The sequence below is a fragment of the Haemaphysalis longicornis genome, unplaced genomic scaffold (genome assembly GCF_048455015.1).
Source record: "Haemaphysalis longicornis isolate Haplotype H1 unplaced genomic scaffold, Haemaphysalis longicornis Haplotype H1 scaffold_2, whole genome shotgun sequence".
Classification (NCBI taxonomy): Eukaryota; Metazoa; Arthropoda; class Arachnida; order Ixodida; family Ixodidae; genus Haemaphysalis; species Haemaphysalis longicornis.
Genome location: NW_027526295.1, coordinates 77,049,766 through 77,058,869, shown reverse-complemented (window position 1 = coordinate 77,058,869; position 9,104 = coordinate 77,049,766). Strand labels below are relative to the sequence as shown.

At 54.4% G+C, this 9,104-nt stretch overlaps 13 non-coding genes and 1 pseudogene across 13 annotated transcripts; all 14 read left to right on the top strand.

Annotated features, from left to right (window-relative positions):
• The first annotated feature begins 32 nt into the window (after positions 1-32).
• On the top strand, positions 33-151 carry LOC144171029 (5S ribosomal RNA). The gene has a single exon (XR_013322761.1). It is a non-coding gene; the product is annotated as a 5S ribosomal RNA (ribosomal RNA).
• Positions 152-687: 536 nt separating this feature from the next.
• LOC144171096 (5S ribosomal RNA) lies at positions 688-806 on the top strand. The gene has a single exon (XR_013322827.1). It is a non-coding gene; the product is annotated as a 5S ribosomal RNA (ribosomal RNA).
• Positions 807-1,342: 536 nt separating this feature from the next.
• On the top strand, positions 1,343-1,461 carry LOC144171028 (5S ribosomal RNA). Its single transcript, XR_013322760.1, has one exon. It is a non-coding gene; the product is annotated as a 5S ribosomal RNA (ribosomal RNA).
• A 536-nt stretch (positions 1,462-1,997) lies between these two features.
• Positions 1,998-2,116, top strand: LOC144171027 (5S ribosomal RNA). The gene has a single exon (XR_013322759.1). It is a non-coding gene; the product is annotated as a 5S ribosomal RNA (ribosomal RNA).
• A 534-nt stretch (positions 2,117-2,650) lies between these two features.
• LOC144171026 (5S ribosomal RNA) lies at positions 2,651-2,769 on the top strand. Its single transcript, XR_013322758.1, has one exon. It is a non-coding gene; the product is annotated as a 5S ribosomal RNA (ribosomal RNA).
• A 538-nt stretch (positions 2,770-3,307) lies between these two features.
• On the top strand, positions 3,308-3,426 carry LOC144171100 (5S ribosomal RNA). The gene has a single exon (XR_013322831.1). It is a non-coding gene; the product is annotated as a 5S ribosomal RNA (ribosomal RNA).
• Positions 3,427-3,961: 535 nt separating this feature from the next.
• Positions 3,962-4,080, top strand: LOC144171025 (5S ribosomal RNA). The gene has a single exon (XR_013322757.1). It is a non-coding gene; the product is annotated as a 5S ribosomal RNA (ribosomal RNA).
• A 535-nt stretch (positions 4,081-4,615) lies between these two features.
• On the top strand, positions 4,616-4,734 carry LOC144171024 (5S ribosomal RNA). The gene has a single exon (XR_013322756.1). It is a non-coding gene; the product is annotated as a 5S ribosomal RNA (ribosomal RNA).
• Positions 4,735-5,269: 535 nt separating this feature from the next.
• LOC144171022 (5S ribosomal RNA) lies at positions 5,270-5,388 on the top strand. Its single transcript, XR_013322754.1, has one exon. It is a non-coding gene; the product is annotated as a 5S ribosomal RNA (ribosomal RNA).
• Positions 5,389-5,925: 537 nt separating this feature from the next.
• Positions 5,926-6,044, top strand: LOC144171099 (5S ribosomal RNA). The gene has a single exon (XR_013322830.1). It is a non-coding gene; the product is annotated as a 5S ribosomal RNA (ribosomal RNA).
• A 535-nt stretch (positions 6,045-6,579) lies between these two features.
• Positions 6,580-6,698, top strand: LOC144171021 (5S ribosomal RNA). The gene has a single exon (XR_013322753.1). It is a non-coding gene; the product is annotated as a 5S ribosomal RNA (ribosomal RNA).
• Positions 6,699-7,233: 535 nt separating this feature from the next.
• LOC144171132 (5S ribosomal RNA) lies at positions 7,234-7,352 on the top strand. The gene has a single exon (XR_013322862.1). It is a non-coding gene; the product is annotated as a 5S ribosomal RNA (ribosomal RNA).
• A 572-nt stretch (positions 7,353-7,924) lies between these two features.
• On the top strand, positions 7,925-8,043 carry LOC144171180 (5S ribosomal RNA; annotated as a pseudogene).
• A 534-nt stretch (positions 8,044-8,577) lies between these two features.
• Positions 8,578-8,696, top strand: LOC144171020 (5S ribosomal RNA). Its single transcript, XR_013322752.1, has one exon. It is a non-coding gene; the product is annotated as a 5S ribosomal RNA (ribosomal RNA).
• Positions 8,697-9,104: the final 408 nt, after the last annotated feature.

The following is a 9,104-nucleotide window of genomic DNA, read 5'->3' as shown; positions in this document are numbered from 1 at the left end:
GTTATAAAAAGGCACGTAAGGCTTCGATTCTCGCCATCGGCCATACCATGCTGAATACGCCGGTTCTCGTCCGATCACCGAAGCTAAGCAGCATTGGGCTCGGTCAGTACTTGGGAGGGAGACCACCTGGGAACACCGAGTGCCGATGGCATCCTCTTTTGCTTTTTAAAACTTTCCGTATTTATTTGCGTTCAAAGAGTTGTTTCTATTTTTTTTTCCCCCACCAAATTTCGTTTGCCCCCTGGCGGTGGCGGGGGCGCGGAAGGACCACTAGATGATGCTTCGCCGCAGCGCAGCGGGCGAGTTAGCCGATTTTCCACCCTTCGTTGGGCGCGGCGGATTACCTGTGACTGACTCGTCTTTCTATCTGCCCCTCGAAGGTCGTGAAAGCAGGCATTTCGCACTTCCGGAGCACCTGCGGCTAATGTGCGACAAACGGAAGCATTCCCCAACGTCTAGCCAGCGTGACCACAACGACTCAAGGCCACATTCGTTTCCAAAAGTGTTCCCCAAGTGCGCGCAGCAATGTTCGGCGACTTGAGGGCTTCGTGCGACGTCGCGGGATCCCTAGGATATGGAGTGATGTGTTGCGGCGGCCGTGTGTCCTGCCGAACAACAGGTGAAATGGTAGAGATGCTGGTTGTTGGTGTAATGTGTTATAAAAAGGCACGTAAGGCTTCGATTCTCGCCATCGGCCATACCATGCTGAATACGCCGGTTCTCGTCCGATCACCGAAGCTAAGCAGCATTGGGCTCGGTCAGTACTTGGGAGGGAGACCACCTGGGAACACTGAGTGCCGATGGCATCCTCTTTTGCTTTTTAAAACTTTCCGTATTAATTTGCGTTCAAAGAGTTGTTTCTATTTTTTTTTCCCCCAACAAGTTTCGTTTGCCCCCTGGCGGTGGCGGGGGCGCGGAAGGACCACTAGATGATGCTTCGCCGCAGCGCAGCGGGCGAGTTAGCCGATTTTCCACCCTTCGTTGGGCGCGGCGGATTACCTGTGACTGACTCGTCTTTCTATCTGCCCCTCGAAGGTCGTGAAAGCAGGCATTTTGCACTTCCGGAGCACCTGCGGCTAATGTGCGACAAACGGAAGCATTCCCCAACGTCTAGCCAGCGTGACCACAACGACTCAAGGCCACATTCGTTTCCAAAAGTGTTCCCCAAGTGCGCGCAGCAATGTTCGGCGACTTGAGGGCTTCGTGCGACGTCGCGGGATCCCTAGGATATGGAGTGATGTGTTGCGGCGGCCGTGTGTCCTGCCGAACAACAGGTGAAATGGTTGAGATGCTGGTTGTTGGTGTAATGTGTTATAAAAAGGCACGTAAGGCTTCGATTCTCGCCATCGGCCATACCATGCTGAATACGCCGGTTCTCGTCCGATCACCGAAGCTAAGCAGCATTGGGCTCGGTCAGTACTTGGGAGGGAGACCACCTGGGAACACCGAGTGCCGATGGCATCCTCTTTTGCTTTTTAAAACTTTCCGTATTAATTTGCGTTCAAAGAGTTGTTTCTATTTTTTTTTCCCCCACCAAGTTTCGTTTGCCCCCTGGCGGTGGCGGGGGCGCGGAAGGACCACTAGATGATGCTTCGCCGCAGCGCAGCGGGCGAGTTAGCCGATTTTCCACCCTTCGTTGGGCGCGGCGGATTACCTGTGACTGACTCGTCTTTCTATCTGCCCCTCGAAGGTCGTGAAAGCAGGCATTTCGCACTTCCGGAGCACCTGCGGCTAATGTGCGACAAACGGAAGCATTCCCCAACGTCTAGCCAGCGTGACCACAACGACTCAAGGCCACATTCGTTTCCAAAAGTGTTCCCCAAGTGCGCGCAGCAATGTTCGGCGACTTGAGGGCTTCGTGCGACGTCGCGGGATCCCTAGGATATGGAGTGATGTGTTGCGGCGGCCGTGTGTCCTGCCGAACAACAGGTGAAATGGTAGAGATGCTGGTTGTTGGTGTAATGTGTTATAAAAAGGCACGTAAGGCTTCGATTCTCGCCATCGGCCATACCATGCTGAATACGCCGGTTCTCGTCCGATCACCGAAGCTAAGCAGCATTGGGCTCGGTCAGTACTTGGGAGGGAGACCACCTGGGAACACCGAGTGCCGATGGCATCCTCTTTTGCTTTTTAAAACTTTCCGTATTAATTTGCGTTCAAAGAGTTGTTTCTATTTTTTTCCCCCACCAAGTTTCGTTTGCCCCCTGGCGGTGGCGGGGGCGCGGAAGGACCACTAGATGATGCTTCGCCGCAGCGCAGCGGGCGAGTTAGCCGATTTTCCACCCTTCGTTGGGCGCGGCGGATTACCTGTGACTGACTCGTCTTTCTATCTGCCCCTCGAAGGTCGTGAAAGCAGGCATTTCGCACTTCCGGAGCACCTGCGGCTAATGTGCGACAAACGGAAGCATTCCCCAACGTCTAGCCAGCGTGACCACAACGACTCAAGGCCACATTCGTTTCCAAAAGTGTTCCCCAAGTGCGCGCAGCAATGTTCGGCGACTTGAGGGCTTCGTGCGACGTCGCGGGATCCCTAGGATATGGAGTGATGTGTTGCGGCGGCCGTGTGTCCTGCCGAACAACAGGTGAAATGGTAGAGATGCTGGTTGTTGGTGTAATGTGTTATAAAAAGGCACGTAAGGCTTCGATTCTCGCCATCGGCCATACCATGCTGAATACGCCGGTTCTCGTCCGATCACCGAAGCTAAGCAGCATTGGGCTCGGTCAGTACTTGGGAGGGAGACCACCTGGGAACACCGAGTGCCGATGGCATCCTCTTTTGCTTTTTAAAACTTTCCGTATTAATTTGCGTTCAAAGAGTTGTTTCTATTTTTTTTTTTCCCCCACCAAGTTTCGTTTGCCCCCTGGCGGTGGCGGGGGCGCGGAAGGACCACTAGATGATGCTTCGCCGCAGCGCAGCGGGCGAGTTAGCCGATTTTCCACCCTTCGTTGGCCGCGGCGGATTACCTGTGACTGACTCGTCTTTCTATCTGCCCCTCGAAGGTCGTGAAAGCAGGCATTTCGCACTTCCGCAGCACCTGCGGCTAATGTGCGACAAACGGAAGCATTCCCCAACGTCTAGCCAGCGTGACCACAACGACTCAAGGCCACATTCGTTTCCAAAAGTGTTCCCCAAGTGCGCGCAGCAATGTTCGGCGACTTGAGGGCTTCGTGCGACGTCGCGGGATCCCTAGGATATGGAGTGATGTGTTGCGGCAGCCGTGTGTCCTGCCGAACAACAGGTGAAATGGTAGAGATGCTGGTTGTTGGTGTAATGTGTTATAAAAAGGCACGTAAGGCTTCGATTCTCGCCATCGGCCATACCATGCTGAATACGCCGGTTCTCGTCCGATCACCGAAGCTAAGCAGCATTGGGCTCGGTCAGTATTTGGGAGGGAGACCACCTGGGAACACCGAGTGCCGATGGCATCCTCTTTTGCTTTTTAAAGCTTTCCGTATTAATTTGCGTTCAAAGAGTTGTTTCTATTTTTTTTCCCCCACCAAGTTTCGTTTGCCCCCTGGCGGTGGCGGGGGCGCGGAAGGACCACTAGATGATGCTTCGCCGCAGCGCAGCGGGCGAGTTAGCCGATTTTCCACCCTTCGTTGGGCGCGGCGGATTACCTGTGACTGACTCGTCTTTCTATCTGCCCCTCGAAGGTCGTGAAAGCAGGCATTTCGCACTTCCGGAGCACCTGCGGCTAATGTGCGACAAACGGAAGCATTCCCCAACGTCTAGCCAGCGTGACCACAACGACTCAAGGCCACATTCGTTTCCAAAAGTGTTCCCCAAGTGCGCGCAGCAATGTTCGGCGACTTGAGGGCTTCGTGCGACGTCGCGGGATCCCTAGGATATGGAGTGATGTGTTGCGGCGGCCGTGTGTCCTGCCGAACAACAGGTGAAATGGTAGAGATGCTGGTTGTTGGTGTAATGTGTTATAAAAAGGCACGTAAGGCTTCGATTCTCGCCATCGGCCATACCATGCTGAATACGCCGGTTCTCGTCCGATCACCGAAGCTAAGCAGCATTGGGCTCGGTCAGTACTTGGGAGGGAGACCACCTGGGAACACCGAGTGCCGATGGCATCCTCTTTTGCTTTTTAAAACTTTCCGTATTTATTTGCGTTCAAAGAGTTGTTTCTATTTTTTTTCCCCCACCAAATTTCGTTTGCCCCCTGGCGGTGGCGGGGGCGCGGAAGGACCACTAGATGATGCTTCGCCGCAGCGCAGCGGGCGAGTTAGCCGATTTTCCACCCTTCGTTGGGCGCGGCGGATTACCTGTGACTGACTCGTCTTTCTATCTGCCCCTCGAAGGTCGTGAAAGCAGGCATTCCGCACTTCCGGAGCACCTGCGGCTAATGTGCGACAAACGGAAGCATTCCCCAACGTCTAGCCAGCGTGACCACAACGACTCAAGGCCACATTCGTTTCCAAAAGTGTTCCCCAAGTGCGCGCAGCAATGTTCGGCGACTTGAGGGCTTCGTGCGACGTCGCGGGATCCCTAGGATATGGAGTGATGTGTTGCGGCGGCCGTGTGTCCTGCCGAACAACAGGTGAAATGGTAGAGATGCTGGTTGTTGGTGTAATGTGTTATAAAAAGGCACGTAAGGCTTCGATTCTCGCCATCGGCCATACCATGCTGAATACGCCGGTTCTCGTCCGATCACCGAAGCTAAGCAGCATTGGGCTCGGTCAGTACTTGGGAGGGAGACCACCTGGGAACACCGAGTGCCGATGGCATCCTGTTTTGCTTTTTAAAACTTTCCGTATTAATTTGCGTTCAAAGAGTTGTTTCTATTTTTTTTCCCCCACCAAGTTTCGTTTGCCCCCTGGCGGTGGCGGGGGCGCGGAAGGACCACTAGATGATGCTTCGCCGCAGCGCAGCGGGCGAGTTAGCCGATTTTCCACCCTTCGTTGGGCGCGGCGGATTACCTGTGACTGACTCGTCTTTCTATCTGCCCCTCGAAGGTCGTGAAAGCAGGCATTTCGCACTTCCGGAGCACCTGCGGCTAATGTGCGACAAACGGAAGCATTCCCCAACGTCTAGCCAGCGTGACCACAACGACTCAAGGCCACATTCGTTTCCAAAAGTGTTCCCCAAGTGCGCGCAGCAATGTTCGGCGACTTGAGGGCTTCGTGCGACGTCGCGGGATCCCTAGGATATGGAGTGATGTGTTGCGGCGGCCGTGTGTCCTGCCGAACAACAGGTGAAATGGTAGAGATGCTGGTTGTTGGTGTAATGTGTTATAAAAAGGCACGTAAGGCTTCGATTCTCGCCATCGGCCATACCATGCTGAATACGCCGGTTCTCGTCCGATCACCGAAGCTAAGCAGCATTGGGCTCGGTCAGTACTTGGGAGGGAGACCACCTGGGAACACCGAGTGCCGATGGCATCCTCTTTTGCTTTTTAAAACTTTCCGTATTAATTTGCGTTCAAAGAGTTGTTTCTATTTTTTTTTTCCCCCACCAAGTTTCGTTTGCCCCCTGGCGGTGGCGGGGGCGCGGAAGGACCACTAGATGATGCTTCGCCGCAGCGCAGCGGGCGAGTTAGCCGATTTTCCACCCTTCGTTGGGCGCGGCGGATTACCTGTGACTGACTCGTCTTTCTATCTGCCCCTCGAAGGTCGTGAAAGCAGGCATTTCGCACTTCCGCAGCACCTGCGGCTAATGTGCGACAAACGGAAGCATTCCCCAACGTCTAGCCAGCGTGACCACAACGACTCAAGGCCACATTCATTTCCAAAAGTGTTCCCCAAGTGCGCGCAGCAATGTTCGGCGACTTGAGGGCTTCGTGCGACGTCGCGGGATCCCTAGGATATGGAGTGATGTGTTGCGGCGGCCGTGTGTCCTGCCGAACAACAGGTGAAATGGTAGAGATGCTGGTTGTTGGTGTAATGTGTTATAAAAAGGCACGTAAGGCTTCGATTCTCGCCATCGGCCATACCATGCTGAATACGCCGGTTCTCGTCCGATCACCGAAGCTAAGCAGCATTGGGCTCGGTCAGTATTTGGGAGGGAGACCACCTGGGAACACCGAGTGCCGATGGCATCCTCTTTTGCTTTTTAAAGCTTTCCGTATTAATTTGCGTTCAAAGAGTTGTTTCTATTTTTTTTCCCCCACCAAGTTTCGTTTGCCCCCTGGCGGTGGCGGGGGCGCGGAAGGACCACTAGATGATGCTTCGCCGCAGCGCAGCGGGCGAGTTAGCCGATTTTCCACCCTTCGTTGGGCGCGGCGGATTACCTGTGACTGACTCGTCTTTCTATCTGCCCCTCGAAGGTCGTGAAAGCAGGCATTTCGCACTTCCGGAGCACCTGCGGCTAATGTGCGACAAACGGAAGCATTCCCCAACGTCTAGCCAGCGTGACCACAACGACTCAAGGCCACATTCGTTTCCAAAAGTGTTCCCCAAGTGCGCGCAGCAATGTTCGGCGACTTGAGGGCTTCGTGCGACGTCGCGGGATCCCTAGGATATGGAGTGATGTGTTGCGGCGGCCGTGTGTCCTGCCGAACAACAGGTGAAATGGTAGAGATGCTGGTTGTTGGTGTAATGTGTTATAAAAAGGCACGTAAGGCTTCGATTCTCGCCATCGGCCATACCATGCTGAATACGCCGGTTCTCGTCCGATCACCGAAGCTAAGCAGCATTGGGCTCGGTCAGTACTTGGGAGGGAGACCACCTGGGAACACCGAGTGCCGATGGCATCCTCTTTTGCTTTTTAAAACTTTCCGTATTTATTTGCGTTCAAAGAGTTGTTTCTATTTTTTTTCCCCCACCAAATTTCGTTTGCCCCCTGGCGGTGGCGGGGGCGCGGAAGGACCACTAGATGATGCTTCGCCGCAGCGCAGCGGGCGAGTTAGCCGATTTTCCACCCTTCGTTGGGCGCGGCGGATCACCTGTGACTGACTCGTCTTTCTATCTGCCCCTCGAAGGTCGTGAAAGCAGGCATTTCGCACTTCCGGAGCACCTGCGGCTAATGTGCGACAAACGGAAGCATTCCCCAACGTCTAGCCAGCGTGACCACAACGACTCAAGGCCACATTCGTTTCCAAAAGTGTTCCCCAAGTGCGCGCAGCAATGTTCGGCGACTTGAGGGCTTCGTGCGACGTCGCGGGATCCCTAGGATATGGAGTGATGTGTTGCGGCGGCCGTGTGTCCTGCCGAACAACAGGTGAAATGGTAGAGATGCTGGTTGTTGGTGTAATGTGTTATAAAAGGGCACGTAAGGCTTCGATTCTCGCCATCGGCCATACCATGCTGAATACGCCGGTTCTCCTCCGGTCACCGAAGCTAAGCAGCATTGGGCTCGGTCAGTACTTGGGAGGGAGACCACCTGGGAACACCGAGTGCCGATGGCATCCTCTTTTGCTTTTTAAAACTTTCCGGATTAATTTGCGTTCAAAGAGTTGTTTCTATTTTTTTTCCCTCACCAAGTTTCGTTTGCCCCCTGGCGGTGGCGGGGGCGCGGAAGGACCACTAGATGATGCTTCGCCGCAGCGCAGCGGGCGAGTTAGCCGATTTTCCACCCTTCGTTGGGCGCGGCGGATTACCTGTGACTGACTCGTCTTTCTATCTGCCCCTCGAAGGTCGTGAAAGCAGGCATTTCGCACTTCCGGAGCACCTGCGGCTAATGTGCGACAAACGGAAGCATTCCCCAACGTCTAGCCAGCGTGACCACAACGACTCAAGGCCACATTCGTTTCCAAAAGTGTTCCCCAAGTGCGCGCAGCAATGTTCGGCGACTTGAGGTCTTCGTGCGACGTCGCGGGATCCCTAGGATATGGAGTGATGTGTTGCGGCGGCCGTGTGTCCTGCCGAACAACAGGTGAAATGGTAGAGATGCTGGTTGTTGGTGTAATGTGTTATAAAAAGGCACGTAAGGCTTCGATTCTCGCCATCGGCCATACCATGCTGTTACAAAAAAAAAAAAAAAATCGGCCATACCATGCTGATTACGCCGGTTCTCGTCCGATCACCGAAGCTAAGCAGCATTGGGCTCGGTCAGTACTTGGGAGGGAGACCACCTGGGAACACCGAGTGCCGATGGCATCCTCTTTTGCTTTTTAAAACTTTCCGTATTAATTTGCGTTCAAAGAGTTGTTTCTATTTTTTTCCCCCACCAAGTTTCGTTTGCCCCCTGGCGGTGGCGGGGGCGCGGAAGGACCACTAGATGATGCTTCGCCGCAGCGCAGCGGGCGAGTTAGCCGATTTTCCACCCTTCGTTGGGCGCGGCGGATTACCTGTGACTGACTCGTCTTTCTATCTGCCCCTCGAAGGTCGTGAAAGCAGGCATTTCGCACTTCCGGAGCACCTGCGGCTAATGTGCGACAAACGGAAGCATTCCCCAACGTCTAGCCAGCGTGACCACAACGACTCAAGGCCACATTCGTTTCCAAAAGTGTTCCCCAAGTGCGCGCAGCAATGTTCGGCGACTTGAGGGCTTCGTGCGACGTCGCGGGATCCCTAGGATATGGAGTGATGTGTTGCGGCGGCCGTGTGTCCTGCCGAACAACAGGTGAAATGGTAGAGATGCTGGTTGTTGGTGTAATGTGTTATAAAAAGGCACGTAAGGCTTCGATTCTCGCCATCGGCCATACCATGCTGAATACGCCGGTTCTCGTCCGATCACCGAAGCTAAGCAGCATTGGGCTCGGTCAGTACTTGGGAGGGAGACCACCTGGGAACACCGAGTGCCGATGGCATCCTCTTTTGCTTTTTAAAACTTTCCGTATTAATTTGCGTTCAAAGAGTTTTTTTTATTTTTTTTCCCCCACCAACTTTCGTTTGCCCCCTGGCGGTGGCGGGGGCGCGGAAGGACCACTAGATGATGCTTCGCCGCAGCGCAGCGGGCGAGTTAGCCGATTTTCCACCCTTCGTTGGGCGCGGCGGATTACCTGTGACTGACTCGTCTTTCTATCTGCCCCTCGAAGGTCGTGAAAGCAGGCATTTCGCACTTCCGGAGCACCTGCGGCTAATGTGCGACAAACGGAAGCATTCCCCAACGTCTAGCCAGCGTGACCACAACGACTCAAGGCCACATTCGTTTCCAAAAGTGTTCCCCAAGTGCGCGCAGCAATGTTCGGCGACTTGAGGGCTTCGTGCGACGTCGC